Source organism: Schistocerca gregaria, unplaced genomic scaffold (assembly GCF_023897955.1).
Source record: "Schistocerca gregaria isolate iqSchGreg1 unplaced genomic scaffold, iqSchGreg1.2 ptg000355l, whole genome shotgun sequence".
In the NCBI taxonomy this organism is placed as follows: domain Eukaryota; kingdom Metazoa; phylum Arthropoda; class Insecta; order Orthoptera; family Acrididae; genus Schistocerca; species Schistocerca gregaria.
Window position 1 is genome coordinate 587,914 of NW_026061814.1, and position 25,357 is coordinate 613,270.

Here is a 25,357-nt window from a genome sequence, read left to right on the forward strand (position 1 = left end):
GTGTTTCGTTATTTTCAACGAGATCCTAGCACTCTTCCTCCGCGCATTCTTGTTCAAACTGAGTTCATTACTGTAATTTCGCATCTTACGTTTAATACAGTAGTTTAAAATGCTTGTGGAAGCATCTTTGTCGCACCTGAGAGTTTTTCATGAAAAGAGGGCTGGCAGGTGTAGTGACATAAAATTTAAAAGAAGAGAGGGAGCCAACAGCACCCGGTGTTCCCAGGCGGTCACCCATCCAAGTACTAACCGGGCCCGATGTTGCTTAACTTCGGTGATCGGACGAGAACCGGTGTATTCAACATGGTATGGCCGTTGGCGTCCTTATACAGTAGCCGCACGGCAGAAGAAGGCTTCGCCTCTCCTCCCAACACACGCAATCGCCGTTTTCGGTGGCACATTTGACGCAAAGCACGTCCTTCCACCTCGAAGGCGACGCGCAGTGCGGCGCGCCGCCACGTGGGTCAGACGCACAACACAGCTGCTCGTTGCACCGCCTGTCATTCGTTTGTTCGACAAAGTATCCATCTCTTGTAGCGATGGAAGGTAAATTTTTGTTTACAAATTTGCCGTTGTGCACTGCTACAAAACAATATGCCCTGACGTATTTCACAACATTTCTGTCACTTCATACTGTTTTGTTATTTCCAGAGACTCTTTGGAAGTCTTCCTTGGCGCACTCTTTTCAAACTGAGTTCCTTAATATCGTATCTTACGATAGTTTAAAATCAGTATGGAAGCATCTTTGTCACATGAGAAAGGTAGCATGAAAAAAGGGCTGGCAGGGGTAGTGACAAGATAGCAAGAAATGAAGACAGAGGGAAGCGTTCTCACCTGCCTGACACTCGTCGCGCTTCCAGATATTTGCGTAATTTGCACGGTTCATTCTCGGCTGTCCCCTTCCGTCCCGACTTGTCCCGACTTTGCTCGACTGCCGCTCGCTGCCGCTCGGGTCGCGGTCCATATGACAGCACAAGTACGAGAAGCATCTGCGAGATGGGCGCGGCCCGAACCGGCGAGTCCGAGGCGCCGTGTGCGGGCGTTCGGAGCTACCAGTGCCGCTCTGTGCTGCGCTGTGCCGTGGAAAGGTGCGAAAACATGCACACAAGACACAGGCTTTTCGGCAAAGTACACATCTCTTGTAGCGACGAAAGGTAAATTTTTGTTTACAAATTTGCCCTTGTGCACTGCTACAAAACAATATGCCCTGACGTTTTTCACTACTTTTCTGTCACTTCATACTGTTTTTATTATTCCAGAGACTCTTTGGAAGTCTTACTTGGCGCACTCTTTTCAAACTGAGTTCCTTAATATCGTATCTTACGATAGTTTAAAATCAGTATGGAAGCATCTTTGTCACATGAGAAAGGTCGCATGAAAAAAGGGCTGGCAGGAGTAGTGACAAGAAAGCAAGAAATGAAGACAGCCAGAGTTCCCAGGCGGTCGCCGATCCGAATACTGACGTTGTTGCTTTTCTTCGGTGGTCGGACGGGAACAGGTCTTTCTTTAATGTAGTTAGTTTTTGGAATTTAGCGCTCCTACAAAACAGTACTCTCTGACGCGTTTCAAGAGCACATCTGTCGATTCGCAGTGTTTCGTTATTTTCAACGAGATCCTAGCACTCTTCCTCCGCGCATTCTTGTTCAAACTGAGTTCATTACTGTAATTTCGCATCTTACGTTTAATACAGTAGTTTAAAATGCTTGTGGAAGCATCTTTGTCGCACCTGAGAGTTTTTCATGAAAAGAGGGCTGGCAGGTGTAGTGACATAAAATTTAAAAGAAGAGAGGGAGCCAACAGCACCCGGTGTTCCCAGGCGGTCACCCATCCAAGTACTAACCGGGCCCGATGTTGCTTAACTTCGGTGATCGGACGAGAACCGGTGTATTCAACATGGTATGGCCGTTGGCGTCCTTATACAGTAGCCGCACGGCAGAAGAAGGCTTCGCCTCTCCTCCCAACACACGCAATCGCCGTTTTCGGTGGCACATTTGACGCAAAGCACGTCCTTCCACCTCAAAGGCGACGCGCAGTGCGGCGCGCCGCCACGTGGGTCAGACGCACAACACAGCTGCTCGTTGCACCGCCTGTCATTCGTTTGTTCGACAAAGTATCCATCTCTTGTAGCGATGGAAGGTAAATTTTTGTTTACAAATTTGCCGTTGTGCACTGCTACAAAACAATATGCCCTGACGTATTTCACAACATTTCTGTCACTTCATACTGTTTTGTTATTTCCAGAGACTCTTTGGAAGTCTTCCTTGGCGCACTCTTTTCAAACTGAGTTCCTTAATATCGTATCTTACGATAGTTTAAAATCAGTATGGAAGCATCTTTGTCACATGAGAAAGGTAGCATGAAAAAAGGGCTGGCAGGGGTAGTGACAAGATAGCAAGAAATGAAGACAGAGGGAAGCGTTCTCACCTGCCTGACACTCGTCGCGATTCCAGATATTTGCGTAATTTGCACGGTTCATTCTCGGCTGTCACCTTCCGTCCCGACTTGTCCCGACTTTGCTCGACTGCCGCTCGCTGCCGCTCGGGTCGCGGTCCATATGACAGCACAAGTACGAGAAGCATCTGCGAGATGGGCGCGGCCCGAACCGGCGAGTCCGAGTCGCCGTGTGCGGGCGTTCGGAGCTACCAGTGCCGCTCTGTGCTGCGCTGTGCCGTGGAAAGGTGCGAAAACATGCACACAAGACACAGGCTTTTCGGCAAAGTACACATCTCTTGTAGCGACGAAAGGTAAATTTTTGTTTACAAATTTGCCCTTGTGCACTGCTGCAAAACAATATGCCCTGACGTTTTTCACTACTTTTCTGTCACTTCATACTGTTTTTATTATTCCAGAGACTCTTTGGAAGTCTTACTTGGCGCACTCTTTTCAAACTGAGTTCCTTAATATCGTATCTTACGATAGTTTAAAATCAGTATGGAAGCATCTTTGTCACATGAGAAAGGTAGCATGAAAAAAGGGCTGGCAGGAGTAGTGACAAGAAAGCAAGAAATGAAGACAGCCAGAGTTCCCAGGCGGTCGCCGATCCGAATACTGACGTTGTTGCTTTTCTTCGGTGGTCGGACGGGAACAGGTCTTTCTTTAATGTAGTTAGTTTTTGGAATTTAGCGCTCCTACAAAACAGTACTCTCTGACGCGTTTCAAGAGCACATCTGTCGATTCGCAGTGTTTCGTTATTTTCAACGAGATCCTAGCACTCTTCCTCCGCGCATTCTTGTTCAAACTGAGTTCATTACTGTAATTTCGCATCTTACGTTTAATACAGTAGTTTAAAATGCTTGTGGAAGCATCTTTGTCGCACCTGAGAGTTTTTCATGAAAAGAGGGCTGGCAGGTGTAGTGACATAAAATTTAAAAGAAGAGAGGGAGCCAACAGCACCCGGTGTTCCCAGGCGGTCACCCATCCAAGTACTAACCGGGCCCGATGTTGCTTAACTTCGGTGATCGGACGAGAACCGGTGTATTCAACATGGTATGGCCGTTGGCGTCCTTATACAGTAGCCGCACGGCAGAAGAAGGCTTCGCCTCTCCTCCCAACACACGCAATCGCCGTTTTCGGTGGCACATTTGACGCAAAGCACGTCCTTCCACCTCGAAGGCGACGCGCAGTGCGGCGCGCCGCCACGTGGGTCAGACGCACAACACAGCTGCTCGTTGCACCGCCTGTCATTCGTTTGTTCGACAAAGTATCCATCTCTTGTAGCGATGGAAGGTAAATTTTTGTTTACAAATTTGCCGTTGTGCACTGCTACAAAACAATATGCCCTGACGTATTTCACAACATTTCTGTCACTTCATACTGTTTTGTTATTTCCAGAGACTCTTTGGAAGTCTTCCTTGGCGCACTCTTTTCAAACTGAGTTCCTTAATATCGTATCTTACGATAGTTTAAAATCAGTATGGAAGCATCTTTGTCACATGAGAAAGGTAGCATGAAAAAAGGGCTGGCAGGGGTAGTGACAAGATAGCAAGAAATGAAGACAGAGGGAAGCGTTCTCACCTGCCTGACACTCGTCGCGCTTCCAGATATTTGCGTAATTTGCACGGTTCATTCTCGGCTGTCCCCTTCCGTCCCGACTTGTCCCGACTTTGCTCGCTGCCGCTCGGGTCGCGGTCCATATGACAGCACAAGTACGAGAAGCATCTGCGAGATGGGCGCGGCCCGAACCGGCGAGTCCGAGGCGCCGTGTGCGGGCGTTCGGAGCTACCAGTGCCGCTCTGTGCTGCGCTGTGCCGTGGAAAGGTGCGAAAACATGCACACAAGACACAGGCTTTTCGGCAAAGTACACATCTCTTGTAGCGACGAAAGGTAAATTTTTGTTTACAAATTTGCCCTTGTGCACTGCTACAAAACAATATGCCCTGACGTTTTTCACTACTTTTCTGTCACTTCATACTGTTTTTATTATTCCAGAGACTCTTTGGAAGTCTTACTTGGCGCACTCTTTTCAAACTGAGTTCCTTAATATCGTATCTTACGATAGTTTAAAATCAGTATGGAAGCATCTTTGTCACATGAGAAAGGTAGCATGAAAAAAGGGCTGGCAGGAGTAGTGACAAGAAAGCAAGAAATGAAGACAGCCAGAGTTCCCAGGCGGTCGCCGATCCGAATACTGACGTTGTTGCTTTTCTTCGGTGGTCGGACGGGAACAGGTCTTTCTTTAATGTAGTTAGTTTTTGGAATTTAGCGCTCCTACAAAACAGTACTCTCTGACGCGTTTCAAGAGCACATCTGTCGATTCGCAGTGTTTCGTTATTTTCAACGAGATCCTAGCACTCTTCCTCCGCGCATTCTTGTTCAAACTGAGTTCATTACTGTAATTTCGCATCTTACGTTTAATACAGTAGTTTAAAATGCTTGTGGAAGCATCTTTGTCGCACCTGAGAGTTTTTCATGAAAAGAGGGCTGGCAGGTGTAGTGACATAAAATTTAAAAGAAGAGAGGGAGCCAACAGCACCCGGTGTTCCCAGGCGGTCACCCATCCAAGTACTAACCGGGCCCGATGTTGCTTAACTTCGGTGATCGGACGAGAACCGGTGTATTCAACATGGTATGGCCGTTGGCGTCCTTATACAGTAGCCGCACGGCAGAAGAAGGCTTCGCCTCTCCTCCCAACACACGCAATCGCCGTTTTCGGTGGCACATTTGACGCAAAGCACGTCCTTCCACCTCGAAGGCGACGCGCAGTGCGGCGCGCCGCCACGTGGGTCAGACGCACAACACAGCTGCTCGTTGCACCGCCTGTCATTCGTTTGTTCGACAAAGTATCCATCTCTTGTAGCGATGGAAGGTAAATTTTTGTTTACAAATTTGCCGTTGTGCACTGCTACAAAACAATATGCCCTGACGTATTTCACAACATTTCTGTCACTTCATACTGTTTTGTTATTTCCAGAGACTCTTTGGAAGTCTTCCTTGGCGCACTCTTTTCAAACTGAGTTCCTTAATATCGTATCTTACGATAGTTTAAAATCAGTATGGAAGCATCTTTGTCACATGAGAAAGGTAGCATGAAAAAAGGGCTGGCAGGGGTAGTGACAAGATAGCAAGAAATGAAGACAGAGGGAAGCGTTCTCACCTGCCTGACACTCGTCGCGATTCCAGATATTTGCGTAATTTGCACGGTTCATTCTCGGCTGTCCCCTTCCGTCCCGACTTGTCCCGACTTTGCTCGACTGCCGCTCGCTGCCGCTCGGGTCGCGGTCCATATGACAGCACAAGTACGAGAAGCATCTGCGAGATGGGCGCGGCCCGAACCGGCGAGTCCGAGTCGCCGTGTGCGGGCGTTCGGAGCTACCAGTGCCGCTCTGTGCTGCGCTGTGCCGTGGAAAGGTGCGAAAACATGCACACAAGACACAGGCTTTTCGGCAAAGTACACATCTCTTGTAGCGACGAAAGGTAAATTTTTGTTTACAAATTTGCCCTTGTGCACTGCTACAAAACAATATGCCCTGACGTTTTTCACTACTTTTCTGTCACTTCATACTGTTTTTATTATTCCAGAGACTCTTTGGAAGTCTTACTTGGCGCACTCTTTTCAAACTGAGTTCCTTAATATCGTATCTTACGATAGTTTAAAATCAGTATGGAAGCATCTTTGTCACATGAGAAAGGTAGCATGAAAAAAGGGCTGGCAGGAGTAGTGACAAGAAAGCAAGAAATGAAGACAGCCAGAGTTCCCAGGCGGTCGCCGATCCGAATACTGACGTTGTTGCTTTTCTTCGGTGGTCGGACGGGAACAGGTCTTTCTTTAATGTAGTTAGTTTTTGGAATTTAGCGCTCCTACAAAACAGTACTCTCTGACGCGTTTCAAGAGCACATCTGTCGATTCGCAGTGTTTCGTTATTTTCAACGAGATCCTAGCACTCTTCCTCCGCGCATTCTTGTTCAAACTGAGTTCATTACTGTAATTTCGCATCTTACGTTTAATACAGTAGTTTAAAATGCTTGTGGAAGCATCTTTGTCGCACCTGAGAGTTTTTCATGAAAAGAGGGCTGGCAGGTGTAGTGACATAAAATTTAAAAGAAGAGAGGGAGCCAACAGCACCCGGTGTTCCCAGGCGGTCACCCATCCAAGTACTAACCGGGCCCGATGTTGCTTAACTTCGGTGATCGGACGAGAACCGGTGTATTCAACATGGTATGGCCGTTGGCGTCCTTATACAGTAGCCGCACGGCAGAAGAAGGCTTCGCCTCTCCTCCCAACACACGCAATCGCCGTTTTCGGTGGCACATTTGACGCAAAGCACGTCCTTCCACCTCGAAGGCGACGCGCAGTGCGGCGCGCCGCCACGTGGGTCAGACGCACAACACAGCTGCTCGTTGCACCGCCTGTCATTCGTTTGTTCGACAAAGTATCCATCTCTTGTAGCGATGGAAGGTAAATTTTTGTTTACAAATTTGCCGTTGTGCACTGCTACAAAACAATATGCCCTGACGTATTTCACAACATTTCTGTCACTTCATACTGTTTTGTTATTTCCAGAGACTCTTTGGAAGTCTTCCTTGGCGCACTCTTTTCAAACTGAGTTCCTTAATATCGTATCTTACGATAGTTTAAAATCAGTATGGAAGCATCTTTGTCACATGAGAAAGGTAGCATGAAAAAAGGGCTGGCAGGGGTAGTGACAAGATAGCAAGAAATGAAGACAGAGGGAAGCGTTCTCACCTGCCTGACACTCGTCGCGATTCCAGATATTTGCGTAATTTGCACGGTTCATTCTCGGCTGTCCCCTTCCGTCCCGACTTGTCCCGACTTTGCTCGACTGCCGCTCGCTGCCGCTCGGGTCGCGGTCCATATGACAGCACAAGTACGAGAAGCATCTGCGAGATGGGCGCGGCCCGAACCGGCGAGTCCGAGTCGCCGTGTGCGGGCGTTCGGAGCTACTAGTGCCGCTCTGTGCTGCGCTGTGCCGTGGAAAGGTGCGAAAACATGCACACAAGACACAGGCTTTTCGGCAAAGTACACATCTCTTGTAGCGACGAAAGGTAAATTTTTGTTTACAAATTTGCCCTTGTGCACTGCTACAAAACAATATGCCCTGACGTTTTTCACAACTTTTCTGTCACTTCATACTGTTTTTATTATTCCAGAGACTCTTTGGAAGTCTTACTTGGCGCACTCTTTTCAAACTGAGTTCCTTAATATCGTATCTTACGATAGTTTAAAATCAGTATGGAAGCATCTTTGTCACATGAGAAAGGTAGCATGAAAAAAGGGCTGGCAGGAGTAGTGACAAGAAAGCAAGAAATGAAGACAGCCAGAGTTCCCAGGCGGTCGCCGATCCGAATACTGACGTTGTTGCTTTTCTTCGGTGGTCGGACGGGAACAGGTCTTTCTTTAATGTAGTTAGTTTTTGGAATTTAGCGCTCCTACAAAACAGTACTCTCTGACGCGTTTCAAGAGCACATCTGTCGATTCGCAGTGTTTCGTTATTTTCAACGAGATCCTAGCACTCTTCCTCCGCGCATTCTTGTTCAAACTGAGTTCATTACTGTAATTTCGCATCTTACGTTTAATACAGTAGTTTAAAATGCTTGTGGAAGCATCTTTGTCGCACCTGAGAGTTTTTCATGAAAAGAGGGCTGGCAGGTGTAGTGACATAAAATTTAAAAGAAGAGAGGGAGCCAACAGCACCCGGTGTTCCCAGGCGGTCACCCATCCAAGTACTAACCGGGCCCGATGTTGCTTAACTTCGGTGATCGGACGAGAACCGGTGTATTCAACATGGTATGGCCGTTGGCGTCCTTATACAGTAGCCGCACGGCAGAAGAAGGCTTCGCCTCTCCTCCCAACACACGCAATCGCCGTTTTCGGTGGCACATTTGACGCAAAGCACGTCCTTCCACCTCGAAGGCGACGCGCAGTGCGGCGCGCCGCCACGTGGGTCAGACGCACAACACAGCTGCTCGTTGCACCGCCTGTCATTCGTTTGTTCGACAAAGTATCCATCTCTTGTAGCGATGGAAGGTAAATTTTTGTTTACAAATTTGCCGTTGTGCACTGCTACAAAACAATATGCCCTGACGTATTTCACAACATTTCTGTCACTTCATACTGTTTTGTTATTTCCAGAGACTCTTTGGAAGTCTTCCTTGGCGCACTCTTTTCAAACTGAGTTCCTTAATATCGTATCTTACGATAGTTTAAAATCAGTATGGAAGCATCTTTGTCACATGAGAAAGGTAGCATGAAAAAAGGGCTGGCAGGGGTAGTGACAAGATAGCAAGAAATGAAGACAGAGGGAAGCGTTCTCACCTGCCTGACACTCGTCGCGCTTCCAGATATTTGCGTAATTTGCACGGTTCATTCTCGGCTGTCCCCTTCCGTCCCGACTTGTCCCGACTTTGCTCGCTGCCACTCGGGTCGCGGTCCATATGACAGCACAAGTACGAGAAGCATCTGCGAGATGGGCGTGGCCCGAACCGGCGAGTCCGAGGCGCCGTGTGCGGGCGTTCGGAGCTACCAGTGCCGCTCTGTGCTGCGCTGTGCCGTGGAAAGGTGCGAAAACATGCACACAAGACACAGGCTTTTCGGCAAAGTACACATCTCTTGTAGCGACGAAAGGTAAATTTTTGTTTACAAATTTGCCCTTGTGCACTGCTACAAAACAATATGCCCTGACGTTTTTCACAACTTTTCTGTCACTTCATACTGTTTTTATTATTCCAGAGACTCTTTGGAAGTCTTACTTGGCGCACTCTTTTCAAACTGAGTTCCTTAATATCGTATCTTACGATAGTTTAAAATCAGTATGGAAGCATCTTTGTCACATGAGAAAGGTAGCATGAAAAAAGGGCTGGCAGGAGTAGTGACAAGAAAGCAAGAAATGAAGACAGCCAGAGTTCCCAGGCGGTCGCCGATCCGAATACTGACGTTGTTGCTTTTCTTCGGTGGTCGGACGGGAACAGGTCTTTCTTTAATGTAGTTAGTTTTTGGAATTTAGCGCTCCTACAAAACAGTACTCTCTGACGCGTTTCAAGAGCACATCTGTCGATTCGCAGTGTTTCGTTATTTTCAACGAGATCCTAGCACTCTTCCTCCGCGCATTCTTGTTCAAACTGAGTTCATTACTGTAATTTCGCATCTTACGTTTAATACAGTAGTTTAAAATGCTTGTGGAAGCATCTTTGTCGCACCTGAGAGTTTTTCATGAAAAGAGGGCTGGCAGGTGTAGTGACATAAAATTTAAAAGAAGAGAGGGAGCCAACAGCACCCAGTGTTCCCAGGCGGTCACCCATCCAAGTACTAACCGGGCCCGATGTTGCTTAACTTCGGTGATCGGACGAGAACCGGTGTATTCAACATGGTATGGCCGTTGGCGTCCTTATACAGTAGCCGCACGGCAGAAGAAGGCTTCGCCTCTCCTCCCAACACACGCAATCGCCGTTTTCGGTGGCACATTTGACGCAAAGCACGTCCTTCCACCTCGAAGGCGACGCGCAGTGCGGCGCGCCGCCACGTGGGTCAGACGCACAACACAGCTGCTCGTTGCACCGCCTGTCATTCGTTTGTTCGACAAAGTATCCATCTCTTGTAGCGATGGAAGGTAAATTTTTGTTTACAAATTTGCCGTTGTGCACTGCTACAAAACAATATGCCCTGACGTATTTCACAACATTTCTGTCACTTCATACTGTTTTGTTATTTCCAGAGACTCTTTGGAAGTCTTCCTTGGCGCACTCTTTTCAAACTGAGTTCCTTAATATCGTATCTTACGATAGTTTAAAATCAGTATGGAAGCATCTTTGTCACATGAGAAAGGTAGCATGAAAAAAGGGCTGGCAGGGGTAGTGACAAGATAGCAAGAAATGAAGACAGAGGGAAGCGTTCTCACCTGCCTGACACTCGTCGCGATTCCAGATATTTGCGTAATTTGCACGGTTCATTCTCGGCTGTCCCCTTCCGTCCCGACTTGTCCCGACTTTGCTCGACTGCCGCTCGCTGCCGCTCGGGTCGCGGTCCATATGACAGCACAAGTACGAGAAGCATCTGCGAGATGGGCGTGGCCCGAACCGGCGAGTCCGAGTCGCCGTGTGCGGGCGTTCGGAGCTACCAGTGCCGCTCTGTGCTGCGCTGTGCCGTGGAAAGGTGCGAAAACATGCACACAAGACACAGGCTTTTCGGCAAAGTACACATCTCTTGTAGCGACGAAAGGTAAATTTTTGTTTACAAATTTGCCCTTGTGCACTGCTACAAAACAATATGCCCTGACGTTTTTCACAACTTTTCTGTCACTTCATACTGTTTTTATTATTCCAGAGACTCTTTGGAAGTCTTACTTGGCGCACTCTTTTCAAACTGAGTTCCTTAATATCGTATCTTACGATAGTTTAAAATCAGTATGGAAGCATCTTTGTCACATGAGAAAGGTAGCATGAAAAAAGGGCTGGCAGGAGTAGTGACAAGAAAGCAAGAAATGAAGACAGCCAGAGTTCCCAGGCGGTCGCCGATCCGAATACTGACGTTGTTGCTTTTCTTCGGTGGTCGGACGGGAACAGGTCTTTCTTTAATGTAGTTAGTTTTTGGAATTTAGCGCTCCTACAAAACAGTACTCTCTGACGCGTTTCAAGAGCACATCTGTCGATTCGCAGTGTTTCGTTATTTTCAACGAGATCCTAGCACTCTTCCTCCGCGCATTCTTGTTCAAACTGAGTTCATTACTGTAATTTCGCATCTTACGTTTAATACAGTAGTTTAAAATGCTTGTGGAAGCATCTTTGTCGCACCTGAGAGTTTTTCATGAAAAGAGGGCTGGCAGGTGTAGTGACATAAAATTTAAAAGAAGAGAGGGAGCCAACAGCACCCGGTGTTCCCAGGCGGTCACCCATCCAAGTACTAACCGGGCCCGATGTTGCTTAACTTCGGTGATCGGACGAGAACCGGTGTATTCAACATGGTATGGCCGTTGGCGTCCTTATACAGTAGCCGCACGGCAGAAGAAGGCTTCGCCTCTCCTCCCAACACACGCAATCGCCGTTTTCGGTGGCACATTTGACGCAAAGCACGTCCTTCCACCTCGAAGGCGACGCGCAGTGCGGCGCGCCGCCACGTGGGTCAGACGCACAACACAGCTGCTCGTTGCACCGCCTGTCATTCGTTTGTTCGACAAAGTATCCATCTCTTGTAGCGATGGAAGGTAAATTTTTGTTTACAAATTTGCCGTTGTGCACTGCTACAAAACAATATGCCCTGACGTATTTCACAACATTTCTGTCACTTCATACTGTTTTGTTATTTCCAGAGACTCTTTGGAAGTCTTCCTTGGCGCACTCTTTTCAAACTGAGTTCCTTAATATCGTATCTTACGATAGTTTAAAATCAGTATGGAAGCATCTTTGTCACATGAGAAAGGTAGCATGAAAAAAGGGCTGGCAGGGGTAGTGACAAGATAGCAAGAAATGAAGACAGAGGGAAGCGTTCTCACCTGCCTGACACTCGTCGCGATTCCAGATATTTGCGTAATTTGCACGGTTCATTCTCGGCTGTCCCCTTCCGTCCCGACTTGTCCCGACTTTGCTCGACTGCCGCTCGCTGCCGCTCGGGTCGCGGTCCATATGACAGCACAAGTACGAGAAGCATCTGCGAGATGGGCGTGGCCCGAACCGGCGAGTCCGAGTCGCCGTGTGCGGGCGTTCGGAGCTACCAGTGCCGCTCTGTGCTGCGCTGTGCCGTGGAAAGGTGCGAAAACATGCACACAAGACACAGGCTTTTCGGCAAAGTACACATCTCTTGTAGCGACGAAAGGTAAATTTTTGTTTACAAATTTGCCCTTGTGCACTGCTACAAAACAATATGCCCTGACGTTTTTCACAACTTTTCTGTCACTTCATACTGTTTTTATTATTCCAGAGACTCTTTGGAAGTCTTACTTGGCGCACTCTTTTCAAACTGAGTTCCTTAATATCGTATCTTACGATAGTTTAAAATCAGTATGGAAGCATCTTTGTCACATGAGAAAGGTAGCATGAAAAAAGGGCTGGCAGGAGTAGTGACAAGAAAGCAAGAAATGAAGACAGCCAGAGTTCCCAGGCGGTCGCCGATCCGAATACTGACGTTGTTGCTTTTCTTCGGTGGTCGGACGGGAACAGGTCTTTCTTTAATGTAGTTAGTTTTTGGAATTTAGCGCTCCTACAAAACAGTACTCTCTGACGCGTTTCAAGAGCACATCTGTCGATTCGCAGTGTTTCGTTATTTTCAACGAGATCCTAGCACTCTTCCTCCGCGCATTCTTGTTCAAACTGAGTTCATTACTGTAATTTCGCATCTTACGTTTAATACAGTAGTTTAAAATGCTTGTGGAAGCATCTTTGTCGCACCTGAGAGTTTTTCATGAAAAGAGGGCTGGCAGGTGTAGTGACATAAAATTTAAAAGAAGAGAGGGAGCCAACAGCACCCGGTGTTCCCAGGCGGTCACCCATCCAAGTACTAACCGGGCCCGATGTTGCTTAACTTCGGTGATCGGACGAGAACCGGTGTATTCAACATGGTATGGCCGTTGGCGTCCTTATACAGTAGCCGCACGGCAGAAGAAGGCTTCGCCTCTCCTCCCAACACACGCAATCGCCGTTTTCGGTGGCACATTTGACGCAAAGCACGTCCTTCCACCTCGAAGGCGACGCGCAGTGCGGCGCGCCGCCACGTGGGTCAGACGCACAACACAGCTGCTCGTTGCACCGCCTGTCATTCGTTTGTTCGACAAAGTATCCATCTCTTGTAGCGATGGAAGGTAAATTTTTGTTTACAAATTTGCCGTTGTGCACTGCTACAAAACAATATGCCCTGACGTATTTCACAACATTTCTGTCACTTCATACTGTTTTGTTATTTCCAGAGACTCTTTGGAAGTCTTCCTTGGCGCACTCTTTTCAAACTGAGTTCCTTAATATCGTATCTTACGATAGTTTAAAATCAGTATGGAAGCATCTTTGTCACATGAGAAAGGTAGCATGAAAAAAGGGCTGGCAGGGGTAGTGACAAGATAGCAAGAAATGAAGACAGAGGGAAGCGTTCTCACCTGCCTGACACTCGTCGCGATTCCAGATATTTGCGTAATTTGCACGGTTCATTCTCGGCTGTCCCCTTCCGTCCCGACTTGTCCCGACTTTGCTCGACTGCCGCTCGCTGCCGCTCGGGTCGCGGTCCATATGACAGCACAAGTACGAGAAGCATCTGCGAGATGGGCGTGGCCCGAACCGGCGAGTCCGAGTCGCCGTGTGCGGGCGTTCGGAGCTACCAGTGCCGCTCTGTGCTGCGCTGTGCCGTGGAAAGGTGCGAAAACATGCACACAAGACACAGGCTTTTCGGCAAAGTACACATCTCTTGTAGCGACGAAAGGTAAATTTTTGTTTACAAATTTGCCCTTGTGCACTGCTACAAAACAATATGCCCTGACGTTTTTCACAACTTTTCTGTCACTTCATACTGTTTTTATTATTCCAGAGACTCTTTGGAAGTCTTACTTGGCGCACTCTTTTCAAACTGAGTTCCTTAATATCGTATCTTACGATAGTTTAAAATCAGTATGGAAGCATCTTTGTCACATGAGAAAGGTAGCATGAAAAAAGGGCTGGCAGGAGTAGTGACAAGAAAGCAAGAAATGAAGACAGCCAGAGTTCCCAGGCGGTCGCCGATCCGAATACTGACGTTGTTGCTTTTCTTCGGTGGTCGGACGGGAACAGGTCTTTCTTTAATGTAGTTAGTTTTTGGAATTTAGCGCTCCTACAAAACAGTACTCTCTGACGCGTTTCAAGAGCACATCTGTCGATTCGCAGTGTTTCGTTATTTTCAACGAGATCCTAGCACTCTTCCTCCGCGCATTCTTGTTCAAACTGAGTTCATTACTGTAATTTCGCATCTTACGTTTAATACAGTAGTTTAAAATGCTTGTGGAAGCATCTTTGTCGCACCTGAGAGTTTTTCATGAAAAGAGGGCTGGCAGGTGTAGTGACATAAAATTTAAAAGAAGAGAGGGAGCCAACAGCACCCGGTGTTCCCAGGCGGTCACCCATCCAAGTACTAACCGGGCCCGATGTTGCTTAACTTCGGTGATCGGACGAGAACCGGTGTATTCAACATGGTATGGCCGTTGGCGTCCTTATACAGTAGCCGCACGGCAGAAGAAGGCTTCGCCTCTCCTCCCAACACACGCAATCGCCGTTTTCGGTGGCACATTTGACGCAAAGCACGTCCTTCCACCTCGAAGGCGACGCGCAGTGCGGCGCGCCGCCACGTGGGTCAGACGCACAACACAGCTGCTCGTTGCACCGCCTGTCATTCGTTTGTTCGACAAAGTATCCATCTCTTGTAGCGATGGAAGGTAAATTTTTGTTTACAAATTTGCCGTTGTGCACTGCTACAAAACAATATGCCCTGACGTATTTCACAACATTTCTGTCACTTCATACTGTTTTGTTATTTCCAGAGACTCTTTGGAAGTCTTCCTTGGCGCACTCTTTTCAAACTGAGTTCCTTAATATCGTATCTTACGATAGTTTAAAATCAGTATGGAAGCATCTTTGTCACATGAGAAAGGTAGCATGAAAAAAGGGCTGGCAGGGGTAGTGACAAGATAGCAAGAAATGAAGACAGAGGGAAGCGTTCTCACCTGCCTGACACTCATCGCGCTTCCAGATATTTGCGTAATTTGCACGGTTCATTCTCGGCTGTCCCCTTCCGTCCCGACTTGTCCCGACTTTGCTCGACTGCCGCTCGCTGCCGCTCGGGTCGCGGTCCATATGACAGCACAAGTACGAGAAGCATCTGCGAGATGGGCGTGGCCCGAACCGGCGAGTCCGAGTCGCCGTGTGCGGGCGTTCGGAGCTACCAGTGCCGCTCTGTGCTGCGCTGTGCCGTGGAAAGGTGCGAAAACATGCACACAAGACACAGGCTTTTCGGCAAAGTACACATCTCTTGTAGCGACGAAAGGTAAATTTTTGTTTACAAATTTGCCCTTGTGCACTGCTACAAAACAATATGCCCTGACGTTTTTCACAACTTTTCTGTCACTTCATACTGTTTTTATTATTCCAGAGACTCTTTGGAAGTCTTACTTGGCGCACTCTTTTCAAACTGAGTTCCTTAATATCGTATCTTACGATAGTTTAAAATCAGTATGGAAGCATCTTTGTCACATGAGAAAGGTAGCATGAAAAAAGGGCTGGCAGGAGTAGTGACAAGAAAGCAAGAAATGAAGACAGCCAGAGTTCCCAGGCGGTCGCCGATCCGAATACTGACGTTGTTGCTTTTCTTCGGTGGTCGGACGGGAACAGGTCTTTCTTTAATGTAGTTAGTTTTTGGAATTTAGCGCTCCTACAAAACAGTACTCTCTGACGCGTTTCAAGAGCACATCTGTCGATTCGCAGTGTTTCGTTATTTTCAACGAGATCCTAGCACTCTTCCTCCGCGCATTCTTGTTCAAACTGAGTTCATTACTGTAATTTCGCATCTTACGTTTAATACAGTAGTTTAAAATGCTTGTGGAAGCATCTTTGTCGCACCTGAGAGTTTTTCATGAAAAGAGGGCTGGCAGGTGTAGTGACATAAAATTTAAAAGAAGAGAGGGAGCCAACAGCACCCGGTGTTCCCAGGCGGTCACCCATCCAAGTACTAACCGGGCCCGATGTTGCTTAACTTCGGTGATCGGACGAGAACCGGTGTATTCAACATGGTATGGCCGTTGGCGTCCTTATACAGTAGCCGCACGGCAGAAGAAGGCTTCGCCTCTCCTCCCAACACACGCAATCGCCGTTTTCGGTGGCACATTTGACGCAAAGCACGTCCTTCCACCTCGAAGGCGACGCGCAGTGCGGCGCGCCGCCACGTGGGTCAGACGCACAACACAGCTGCTCGTTGCACCGCCTGTCATTCGTTTGTTCGACAAAGTATCCATCTCTTGTAGCGATGGAAGGTAAATTTTTGTTTACAAATTTGCCGTTGTGCACTGCTACAAAACAATATGCCCTGACGTATTTCACAACATTTCTGTCACTTCATACTGTTTTGTTATTTCCAGAGACTCTTTGGAAGTCTTCCTTGGCGCACTCTTTTCAAACTGAGTTCCTTAATATCGTATCTTACGATAGTTTAAAATCAGTATGGAAGCATCTTTGTCACATGAGAAAGGTAGCATGAAAAAAGGGCTGGCAGGGGTAGTGACAAGATAGCAAGAAATGAAGACAGAGGGAAGCGTTCTCACCTGCCTGACACTCATCGCGCTTCCAGATATTTGCGTAATTTGCACGGTTCATTCTCGGCTGTCCCCTTCCGTCCCGACTTGTCCCGACTTTGCTCGACTGCCGCTCGCTGCCGCTCGGGTCGCGGTCCATATGACAGCACAAGCACGAGAAGCATCTGCGAGATGGGCGCGGCCCGAACCGGCGAGTCCGAGGCGCCGTGTGCGGGCGTTCGGAGCTACCAGTGCCGCTCTGTGCTGCGCTGTGCCGTGGAAAGGTGCGAAAACATGCACACAAGACACAGGCTTTTCGGCAAAGTACACATCTCTTGTAGCGACGAAAGGTAAATTTTTGTTTACAAATTTGCCCTTGTGCACTGCTACAAAACAATATGCCCTGACGTTTTTCACAACTTTTCTGTCACTTCATACTGTTTTTATTATTCCAGAGACTCTTTGGAAGTCTTACTTGGCGCACTCTTTTCAAACTGAGTTCCTTAATATCGTATCTTACGATAGTTTAAAATCAGTATGGAAGCATCTTTGTCACATGAGAAAGGTAGCATGAAAAAAGGGCTGGCAGGAGTAGTGACAAGAAAGCAAGAAATGAAGACAGCCAGAGTTCCCAGGCGGTCGCCGATCCGAATACTGACGTTGTTGCTTTTCTTCGGTGGTCGGACGGGAACAGGTCTTTCTTTAATGTAGTTAGTTTTTGGAATTTAGCGCTCCTACAAAACAGTACTCTCTGACGCGTTTCAAGAGCACATCTGTCGATTCGCAGTGTTTCGTTATTTTCAACGAGATCCTAGCACTCTTCCTCCGCGCATTCTTGTTCAAACTGAGTTCATTACTGTAATTTCGCATCTTACGTTTAATACAGTAGTTTAAAATGCTTGTGGAAGCATCTTTGTCGCACCTGAGAGTTTTTCATGAAAAGAGGGCTGGCAGGTGTAGTGACATAAAATTTAAAAGAAGAGAGGGAGCCAACAGCACCCGGTGTTCCCAGGCGGTCACCCATCCAAGTACTAACCGGGCCCGATGTTGCTTAACTTCGGTGATCGGACGAGAACCGGTGTATTCAACATGGTATGGCCGTTGGCGTCCTTATACAGTAGCCGCACGGCAGAAGAAGGCTTCGCCTCTCCTCCCAACACACGCAATCGCCGTTTTCGGTGGCACATTTGACGCAAAGCACGTCCTTCCACCTCGAAGGCGACGCGCAGTGCGGCGCGCCGCCACGTGGGTCAGACGCACAACACAGCTGCTCGTTGCACCGCCTGTCATTCGTTTGTTCGACAAAGTATCCATCTCTTGTAGCGATGGAAGGTAAATTTTTGTTTACAAATTTGCCGTTGTGCACTGCTACAAAACAATATGCCCTGACGTATTTCACAACATTTCTGTCACTTCATACTGTTTTGTTATTTCCAGAGACTCTTTGGAAGTCTTCCTTGGCGCACTCTTTTCAAACTGAGTTCCTTAATATCGTATCTTACGATAGTTTAAAATCAGTATGGAAGCATCTTTGTCACATGAGAAAGGTAGCATGAAAAAAGGGCTGGCAGGGGTAGTGACAAGATAGCAAGAAATGAAGACAGAGGGAAGCGTTCTCACCTGCCTGACACTCGTCGCGCTTCCAGATATTTGCGTAATTTGCACGGTTCATTCTCGGCTGTCCCCTTCCGTCCCGACTTGTCCCGACTTTGCTCGCTGCCGCTCGGGTCGCGGTCCATATGACAGCACAAGTACGAGAAGCATCTGCGAGATGGGCGCGGCCCGAACCGGCGAGTCCGAGGCGCCGTGTGCGGGCGTTCGGAGCTACCAGTGCCGCTCTGTGCTGCGCTGTGCCGTGGAAAGGTGCGAAAACATGCACACAAGACACAGGCTTTTCGGCAAAGTACACATCTCTTGTAGCGACGAAAGGTAAATTTTTGTTTACAAATTTGCCCTTGTGCACTGCTACAAAACAATATGCCCTGACGTTTTTCACAACATTTCTGTCACTTCATACTGTTTTTATTATTCCAGAGACTCTTTGGAAGTCTTACTTGGCGCACTCTTTTCAAACTGAGTTCCTTAATATCGTATCTTACGATAGTTTAAAATCAGTATGGAAGCATCTTTGTCACATGAGAAAGGTAGCATGAAAAAAGGGCTGGCAGGAGTAGTGACAAGAAAGCAAGAAATGAAGACAGCCAGAGTTCCCAGGCGGTCGCCGATCCGAATACTGACGTTGTTGCTTTTCTTCGGTGGTCGGACGGGAACAGGTCTTTCTTTAATGTAGTTAGTTTTTGGAATTTAGCGCTCCTACAAAACAGTACTCTCTGACGCGTTTCAAGAGCACATCTGTCGATTCGCAGTGTTTCGTTATTTTCAACGAGATCCTAGCACTCTTCCTCCGCGCATTCTTGTTCAAACTGAGTTCATTACTGTAATTTCGCATCTTACGTTTAATACAGTAGTTTAAAATGCTTGTGGAAGCATCTTTGTCGCACCTGAGAGTTTTTCATGAAAAGAGGGCTGGCAGGTGTAGTGACATAAAATTTAAAAGAAGAGAGGGAGCCAACAGCACCCGGTGTTCCCAGGCGGTCACCCATCCAAGTACTAACCGGGCCCGATGTTGCTTAACTTCGGGGATCGGACGAGAACCGGTGTATTCAACATGGTATGGCCGTTGGCGTCCTTATACAGTAGCCGCACGGCAGAAGAAGGCTTCGCCTCTCCTCCCAACACACGCAATCGCCGTTTTCGGTGGCACATTTGACGCAAAGCACGTCCTTCCACCTCGAAGGCGACGCGCAGTGCGGCGCGCCGCCACGTGGGTCAGACGCACAACACAGCTGCTCGTTGCACCGCCTGTCATTCGTTTGTTCGACAAAGTATCCATCTCTTGTAGCGATGGAAGGTAAATTTTTGTTTACAAATTTGCCGTTGTGCACTGCTACAAAACAATATGCCCTGACGTATTTCACAACATTTCTGTCACTTCATACTGTTTTGTTATTTCCATAGACTCTTTGGAAGTCTTCCTTGGCGCACTCTTTTCAAACTGAGTTCCTTAATATCGTATCTTACGATAGTTTAAAATCAGTATGGAAGCATCTTTGTCACATGAGAAAGTTAGCATGAAAAAAGGGCTGGCAGGGGTAGTGACAAGATAGCAAGAAATGAAGACAGAGGGAAGCGTTCTCACCTGCCTGACACTCGTCGCGCTTCCAGATATTTGCGTAATTTGCACGGTTCATTCTCGGCTGTCCCCTTCCGTCCCGACTTGTCCCGACTTTGCTCGACTGCCGCTCGCTGCCGCTCGGGTCGCGGTCCATATGACAGCACAAGTACGAGAAGCATCTGCGAGATGGGCGCGGCCCGAACCGGCGAGTCCGAGGCGCCGTGTGCGGGCGTTCGGAGCTACCAGTGCCGCTCTGTGCTGCGCTGTGCCGTGGAAAGGTGCGAAAACATGCACACAAGACACAGGCTTTTCGGCAAAGTACACATCTCTTGTAGCGACGAAAGGTAAATTTTTGTTTACAAATTTGCCCTTGTGCACTGCTACAAAACAATATGCCCTGACGTTTTTCACAACATTTCTGTCACTTCATACTGTTTTTATTATTCCAGAGACTCTTTGGAAGTCTTACTTGGCGCACTCTTTTCAAACTGAGTTCCTTAATATCGTATCTTACGATAGTTTAAAATCAGTATGGAAGCATCTTTGTCACATGAGAAAGGTAGCATGAAAAAAGGGCTGGCAGGAGTAGTGACAAGAAAGCAAGAAATGAAGACAGCCAGAGTTCCCAGGCGGTCGCCGATCCGAATACTGACGTTGTTGCTTTTCTTCGGTGGTCGGACGGGAACAGGTCTTTCTTTAATGTAGTTAGTTTTTGGAATTTAGCGCTCCTACAAAACAGTACTCTCTGACGCGTTTCAAGAGCACATCTGTCGATTCGCAGTGTTTCGTTATTTTCAACGAGATCCTAGCACTCTTCCTCCGCGCATTCTTGTTCAAACTGAGTTCATTACTGTAATTTCGCATCTTACGTTTAATACAGTAGTTTAAAATGCTTGTGGAAGCATCTTTGTCGCACCTGAGAGTTTTTCATGAAAAGAGGGCTGGCAGGTGTAGTGACATAAAATTTAAAAGAAGAGAGGGAGCCAACAGCACCCGGTGTTCCCAGGCGGTCACCCATCCAAGTACTAACCGGGCCCGATGTTGCTTAACTTCGGTGATCGGACGAGAACCGGTGTATTCAACATGGTATGGCCGTTGGCGTCCTTATACAGTAGCCGCACGGCAGAAGAAGGCTTCGCCTCTCCTCCCAACACACGCAATCGCCGTTTTCGGTGGCACATTTGACGCAAAGCACGTCCTTCCACCTCGAAGGCGACGCGCAGTGCGGCGCGCCGCCACGTGGGTCAGACGCACAACACAGCTGCTCGTTGCACCGCCTGTCATTCGTTTGTTCGACAAAGTATCCATCTCTTGTAGCGATGGAAGGTAAATTTTTGTTTACAAATTTGCCGTTGTGCACTGCTACAAAACAATATGCCCTGACGTATTTCACAACATTTCTGTCACTTCATACTGTTTTGTTATTTCCAGAGACTCTTTGGAAGTCTTCCTTGGCGCACTCTTTTCAAACTGAGTTCCTTAATATCGTATCTTACGATAGTTTAAAATCAGTATGGAAGCATCTTTGTCACATGAGAAAGGTAGCATGAAAAAAGGGCTGGCAGGGGTAGTGACAAGATAGCAAGAAATGAAGACAGAGGGAAGCGTTCTCACCTGCCTGACACTCGTCGCGCTTCCAGATATTTGCGTAATTTGCACGGTTCATTCTCGGCTGTCCCCTTCCGTCCCGACTTGTCCCGACTCTGCTCGACTGCCGCTCGCTGCCGCTCGGGTCGCGGTCCATATGACAGCACAAGTACGAGAAGCATCTGCGAGATGGGCGCGGCCCGAACCGGCGAGTCCGAGGCGCCGTGTGCGGGCGTTCGGAGCTACCAGTGCCGCTCTGTGCTGCGCTGTGCCGTGGAAAGGTGCGAAAACATGCACACAAGACACAGGCTTTTCGGCAAAGTATACATCTCTTGTAGCGACGAAAGGTAAATTTTTGTTTACAAATTTGCCCTTGTGCACTGCTACAAAACAATATGCCCTGACGTTTTTCACAACATTTCTGTCACTTCATACTGTTTTTATTATTCCAGAGACTCTTTGGAAGTCTTACTTGGCGCACTCTTTTCAAACTGAGTTCCTTAATATCGTATCTTACGATAGTTTAAAATCAGTATGGAAGCATCTTTGTCACATGAGAAAGGTAGCATGAAAAAAGGGCTGGCAGGAGTAGTGACAAGAAAGCAAGAAATGAAGACAGCCAGAGTTCCCAGGCGGTCGCCGATCCGAATACTGACGTTGTTGCTTTTCTTCGGTGGTCGGACGGGAACAGGTCTTTCTTTAATGTAGTTAGTTTTTGGAATTTAGCGCTCCTACAAAACAGTACTCTCTGACGCGTTTCAAGAGCACATCTGTCGATTCGCAGTGTTTCGTTATTTTCAACGAGATCCTAGCACTCTTCCTCCGCGCATTCTTGTTCAAACTGAGTTCATTACTGTAATTTCGCATCTTACGTTTAATACAGTAGTTTAAAATGCTTGTGGAAGCATCTTTGTCGCACCTGAGAGTTTTTCATGAAAAGAGGGCTGGCAGGTGTAGTGACATAAAATTTAAAAGAAGAGAGGGAGCCAACAGCACCCGGTGTTCCCAGGCGGTCACCCATCCAAGTACTAACCGGGCCCGATGTTGCTTAACTTCGGTGATCGGACGAGAACCGGTGTATTCAACATGGTATGGCCGTTGGCGTCCTTATACAGTAGCCGCACGGCAGAAGAAGGCTTCGCCTCTCCTCCCAACACACGCAATCGCCGTTTTCGGTGGCACATTTGACGCAAAGCACGTCCTTCCACCTCGAAGGCGACGCGCAGTGCGGCGCGCCGCCACGTGGGTCAGACGCACAACACAGCTGCTCGTTGCACCGCCTGTCATTCGTTTGTTCGACAAAGTATCCATCTCTTGTAGCGATGGAAGGTAAATTTTTGTTTACAAATTTGCCGTTGTGCACTGCTACAAAACAATATGCCCTGACGTATTTCACAACATTTCTGTCACTTCATACTGTTTTGTTATTTCCAGAGACTCTTTGGAAGTCTTCCTTGGCGCACTCTTTTCAAACTGAGTTCCTTAATATCGTATCTTACGATAGTTTAAAATCAGTATGGAAGCATCTTTGTCACATGAGAAAGGTAGCATGAAAAAAGGGCTGGCAGGGGTAGTGACAAGATAGCAAGAAATGAAGACAGAGGGAAGCGTTCTCACCTGCCTGACACTCGTCGCGCTTCCAGATATTTGCGTAATTTGCACGGTTCATTCTCGGCTGTCCCCTTCCGTCCCGACTTGTCCCGACTTTGCTCGACTGCCGCTCGCTGCCGCTCGGGTCGCGGTCCATATGACAGCACAAGTACGAGAAGCATCTGCGAGATGGGCGCGGCCCGAACCGGCGAGTCCGAGGCGCCGTGTGCGGGCGTTCGGAGCTACCAGTGCCGCTCTGTGCTGCGCTGTGCCGTGGAAAGGTGCGAAAACATGCACACAAGACACAGGCTTTTCGGCAAAGTACACATCTCTTGTAGCGACGAAAGGTAAATTTTTGTTTACAAATTTGCCCTTGTGCACTGCTACAAAACAATATGCCCTGACGTTTTTCACAACATTTCTGTCACTTCATACTGTTTTTATTATTCCAGAGACTCTTTGGAAGTCTTACTTGGCGCACTCTTTTCAAACTGAGTTCCTTAATATCGTATCTTACGATAGTTTAAAATCAGTATGGAAGCATCTTTGTCACATGAGAAAGGTAGCATGAAAAAAGGGCTGGCAGGAGTAGTGACAAGAAAGCAAGAAATGAAGACAGCCAGAGTTCCCAGGCGGTCGCCGATCCGAATACTGACGTTGTTGCTTTTCTTCGGTGGTCGGACGGGAACAGGTCTTTCTTTAATGTAGTTAGTTTTTGGAATTTAGCGCTCCTACAAAACAGTACTCTCTGACGCGTTTCAAGAGCACATCTGTCGATTCGCAGTGTTTCGTTATTTTCAACGAGATCCTAGCACTCTTCCTCCGCGCATTCTTGTTCAAACTGAGTTCATTACTGTAATTTCGCATCTTACGTTTAATACAGTAGTTTAAAATGCTTGTGGAAGCATCTTTGTCGCACCTGAGAGTTTTTCATGAAAAGAGGGCTGGCAGGTGTAGTGACATAAAATTTAAAAGAAGAGAGGGAGCCAACAGCACCCGGTGTTCCCAGGCGGTCACCCATCCAAGTACTAACCGGGCCCGATGTTGCTTAACTTCGGTGATCGGACGAGAACCGGTGTATTCAACATGGTATGGCCGTTGGCGTCCTTATACAGTAGCCGCACGGCAGAAGAAGGCTTCGCCTCTCCTCCCAACACACGCAATCGCCGTTTTCGGTGGCACATTTGACGCAAAGCACGTCCTTCCACCTCGAAGGCGACGCGCAGTGCGGCGCGCCGCCACGTGGGTCAGACGCACAACACAGCTGCTCGTTGCACCGCCTGTCATTCGTTTGTTCGACAAAGTATCCATCTCTTGTAGCGATGGAAGGTAAATTTTTGTTTACAAATTTGCCGTTGTGCACTGCTACAAAACAATATGCCCTGACGTATTTCACAACATTTCTGTCACTTCATACTGTTTTGTTATTTCCAGAGACTCTTTGGAAGTCTTCCTTGGCGCACTCTTTTCAAACTGAGTTCCTTAATATCGTATCTTACGATAGTTTAAAATCAGTATGGAAGCATCTTTGTCACATGAGAAAGGTAGCATGAAAAAAGGGCTGGCAGGGGTAGTGACAAGATAGCAAGAAATGAAGACAGAGGGAAGCGTTCTCACCTGCCTGACACTCGTCGCGCTTCCAGATATTTGCGTAATTTGCACGGTTCATTCTCGGCTGTCCCCTTCCGTCCCGACTTGTCCCGACTTTGCTCGACTGCCGCTCGCTGCCGCTCGGGTCGCGGTCCATATGACAGCACAAGTACGAGAAGCATCTGCGAGATGGGCGCGGCCCGAACCGGCGAGTCCGAGGCGCCGTGTGCGGGCGTTCGGAGCTACCAGTGCCGCTCTGTGCTGCGCTGTGCCGTGGAAAGGTGCGAAAACATGCACACAAGACACAGGCTTTTCGGCAAAGTATACATCTCTTGTAGCGACGAAAGGTAAATTTTTGTTTACAAATTTGCCCTTGTGCACTGCTACAAAACAATATGCCCTGACGTTTTTCACAACATTTCTGTCACTTCATACTGTTTTTATTATTCCAGAGACTCTTTGGAAGTCTTACTTGGCGCACTCTTTTCAAACTGAGTTCCTTAATATCGTATCTTACGATAGTTTAAAATCAGTATGGAAGCATCTTTGTCACATGAGAAAGGTAGCATGAAAAAAGGGCTGGCAGGAGTAGTGACAAGAAAGCAAGAAATGAAGACAGCCAGAGTTCCCAGGCGGTCGCCGATCCGAATACTGACGTTGTTGCTTTTCTTCGGTGGTCGGACGGGAACAGGTCTTTCTTTAATGTAGTTAGTTTTTGGAATTTAGCGCTCCT

At 47.7% G+C, this 25,357-nt stretch overlaps 16 non-coding genes across 16 annotated transcripts; all 16 read right to left on the bottom strand.

Moving 5' to 3' along the window:
- Positions 1 to 201: 201 nt before the first annotated feature.
- On the bottom strand, positions 202 to 320 carry LOC126307990 (5S ribosomal RNA). The gene has a single exon (XR_007553926.1). It is a non-coding gene; the product is annotated as a 5S ribosomal RNA (ribosomal RNA).
- A 1,471-nt stretch (positions 321 to 1,791) lies between these two features.
- On the bottom strand, positions 1,792 to 1,910 carry LOC126307991 (5S ribosomal RNA). Its single transcript, XR_007553927.1, has one exon. It is a non-coding gene; the product is annotated as a 5S ribosomal RNA (ribosomal RNA).
- A 1,471-nt stretch (positions 1,911 to 3,381) lies between these two features.
- On the bottom strand, positions 3,382 to 3,500 carry LOC126307993 (5S ribosomal RNA). Its single transcript, XR_007553929.1, has one exon. It is a non-coding gene; the product is annotated as a 5S ribosomal RNA (ribosomal RNA).
- A 1,460-nt stretch (positions 3,501 to 4,960) lies between these two features.
- Positions 4,961 to 5,079, bottom strand: LOC126307995 (5S ribosomal RNA). Its single transcript, XR_007553930.1, has one exon. It is a non-coding gene; the product is annotated as a 5S ribosomal RNA (ribosomal RNA).
- Positions 5,080 to 6,550: 1,471 nt separating this feature from the next.
- LOC126307996 (5S ribosomal RNA) lies at positions 6,551 to 6,669 on the bottom strand. Its single transcript, XR_007553931.1, has one exon. It is a non-coding gene; the product is annotated as a 5S ribosomal RNA (ribosomal RNA).
- A 1,471-nt stretch (positions 6,670 to 8,140) lies between these two features.
- Positions 8,141 to 8,259, bottom strand: LOC126307997 (5S ribosomal RNA). Its single transcript, XR_007553932.1, has one exon. It is a non-coding gene; the product is annotated as a 5S ribosomal RNA (ribosomal RNA).
- A 1,460-nt stretch (positions 8,260 to 9,719) lies between these two features.
- LOC126307727 (5S ribosomal RNA) lies at positions 9,720 to 9,838 on the bottom strand. The gene has a single exon (XR_007553711.1). It is a non-coding gene; the product is annotated as a 5S ribosomal RNA (ribosomal RNA).
- A 1,471-nt stretch (positions 9,839 to 11,309) lies between these two features.
- LOC126307998 (5S ribosomal RNA) lies at positions 11,310 to 11,428 on the bottom strand. Its single transcript, XR_007553933.1, has one exon. It is a non-coding gene; the product is annotated as a 5S ribosomal RNA (ribosomal RNA).
- Positions 11,429 to 12,899: 1,471 nt separating this feature from the next.
- Positions 12,900 to 13,018, bottom strand: LOC126307999 (5S ribosomal RNA). The gene has a single exon (XR_007553934.1). It is a non-coding gene; the product is annotated as a 5S ribosomal RNA (ribosomal RNA).
- Positions 13,019 to 14,489: 1,471 nt separating this feature from the next.
- On the bottom strand, positions 14,490 to 14,608 carry LOC126308000 (5S ribosomal RNA). The gene has a single exon (XR_007553935.1). It is a non-coding gene; the product is annotated as a 5S ribosomal RNA (ribosomal RNA).
- A 1,471-nt stretch (positions 14,609 to 16,079) lies between these two features.
- On the bottom strand, positions 16,080 to 16,198 carry LOC126308001 (5S ribosomal RNA). Its single transcript, XR_007553936.1, has one exon. It is a non-coding gene; the product is annotated as a 5S ribosomal RNA (ribosomal RNA).
- A 1,471-nt stretch (positions 16,199 to 17,669) lies between these two features.
- LOC126308002 (5S ribosomal RNA) lies at positions 17,670 to 17,788 on the bottom strand. Its single transcript, XR_007553937.1, has one exon. It is a non-coding gene; the product is annotated as a 5S ribosomal RNA (ribosomal RNA).
- Positions 17,789 to 19,248: 1,460 nt separating this feature from the next.
- Positions 19,249 to 19,367, bottom strand: LOC126307826 (5S ribosomal RNA). Its single transcript, XR_007553800.1, has one exon. It is a non-coding gene; the product is annotated as a 5S ribosomal RNA (ribosomal RNA).
- Positions 19,368 to 20,838: 1,471 nt separating this feature from the next.
- Positions 20,839 to 20,957, bottom strand: LOC126308003 (5S ribosomal RNA). Its single transcript, XR_007553938.1, has one exon. It is a non-coding gene; the product is annotated as a 5S ribosomal RNA (ribosomal RNA).
- Positions 20,958 to 22,428: 1,471 nt separating this feature from the next.
- Positions 22,429 to 22,547, bottom strand: LOC126308006 (5S ribosomal RNA). Its single transcript, XR_007553940.1, has one exon. It is a non-coding gene; the product is annotated as a 5S ribosomal RNA (ribosomal RNA).
- A 1,471-nt stretch (positions 22,548 to 24,018) lies between these two features.
- Positions 24,019 to 24,137, bottom strand: LOC126308007 (5S ribosomal RNA). The gene has a single exon (XR_007553941.1). It is a non-coding gene; the product is annotated as a 5S ribosomal RNA (ribosomal RNA).
- Between the last annotated feature and the right edge of the window lie 1,220 nt (positions 24,138 to 25,357).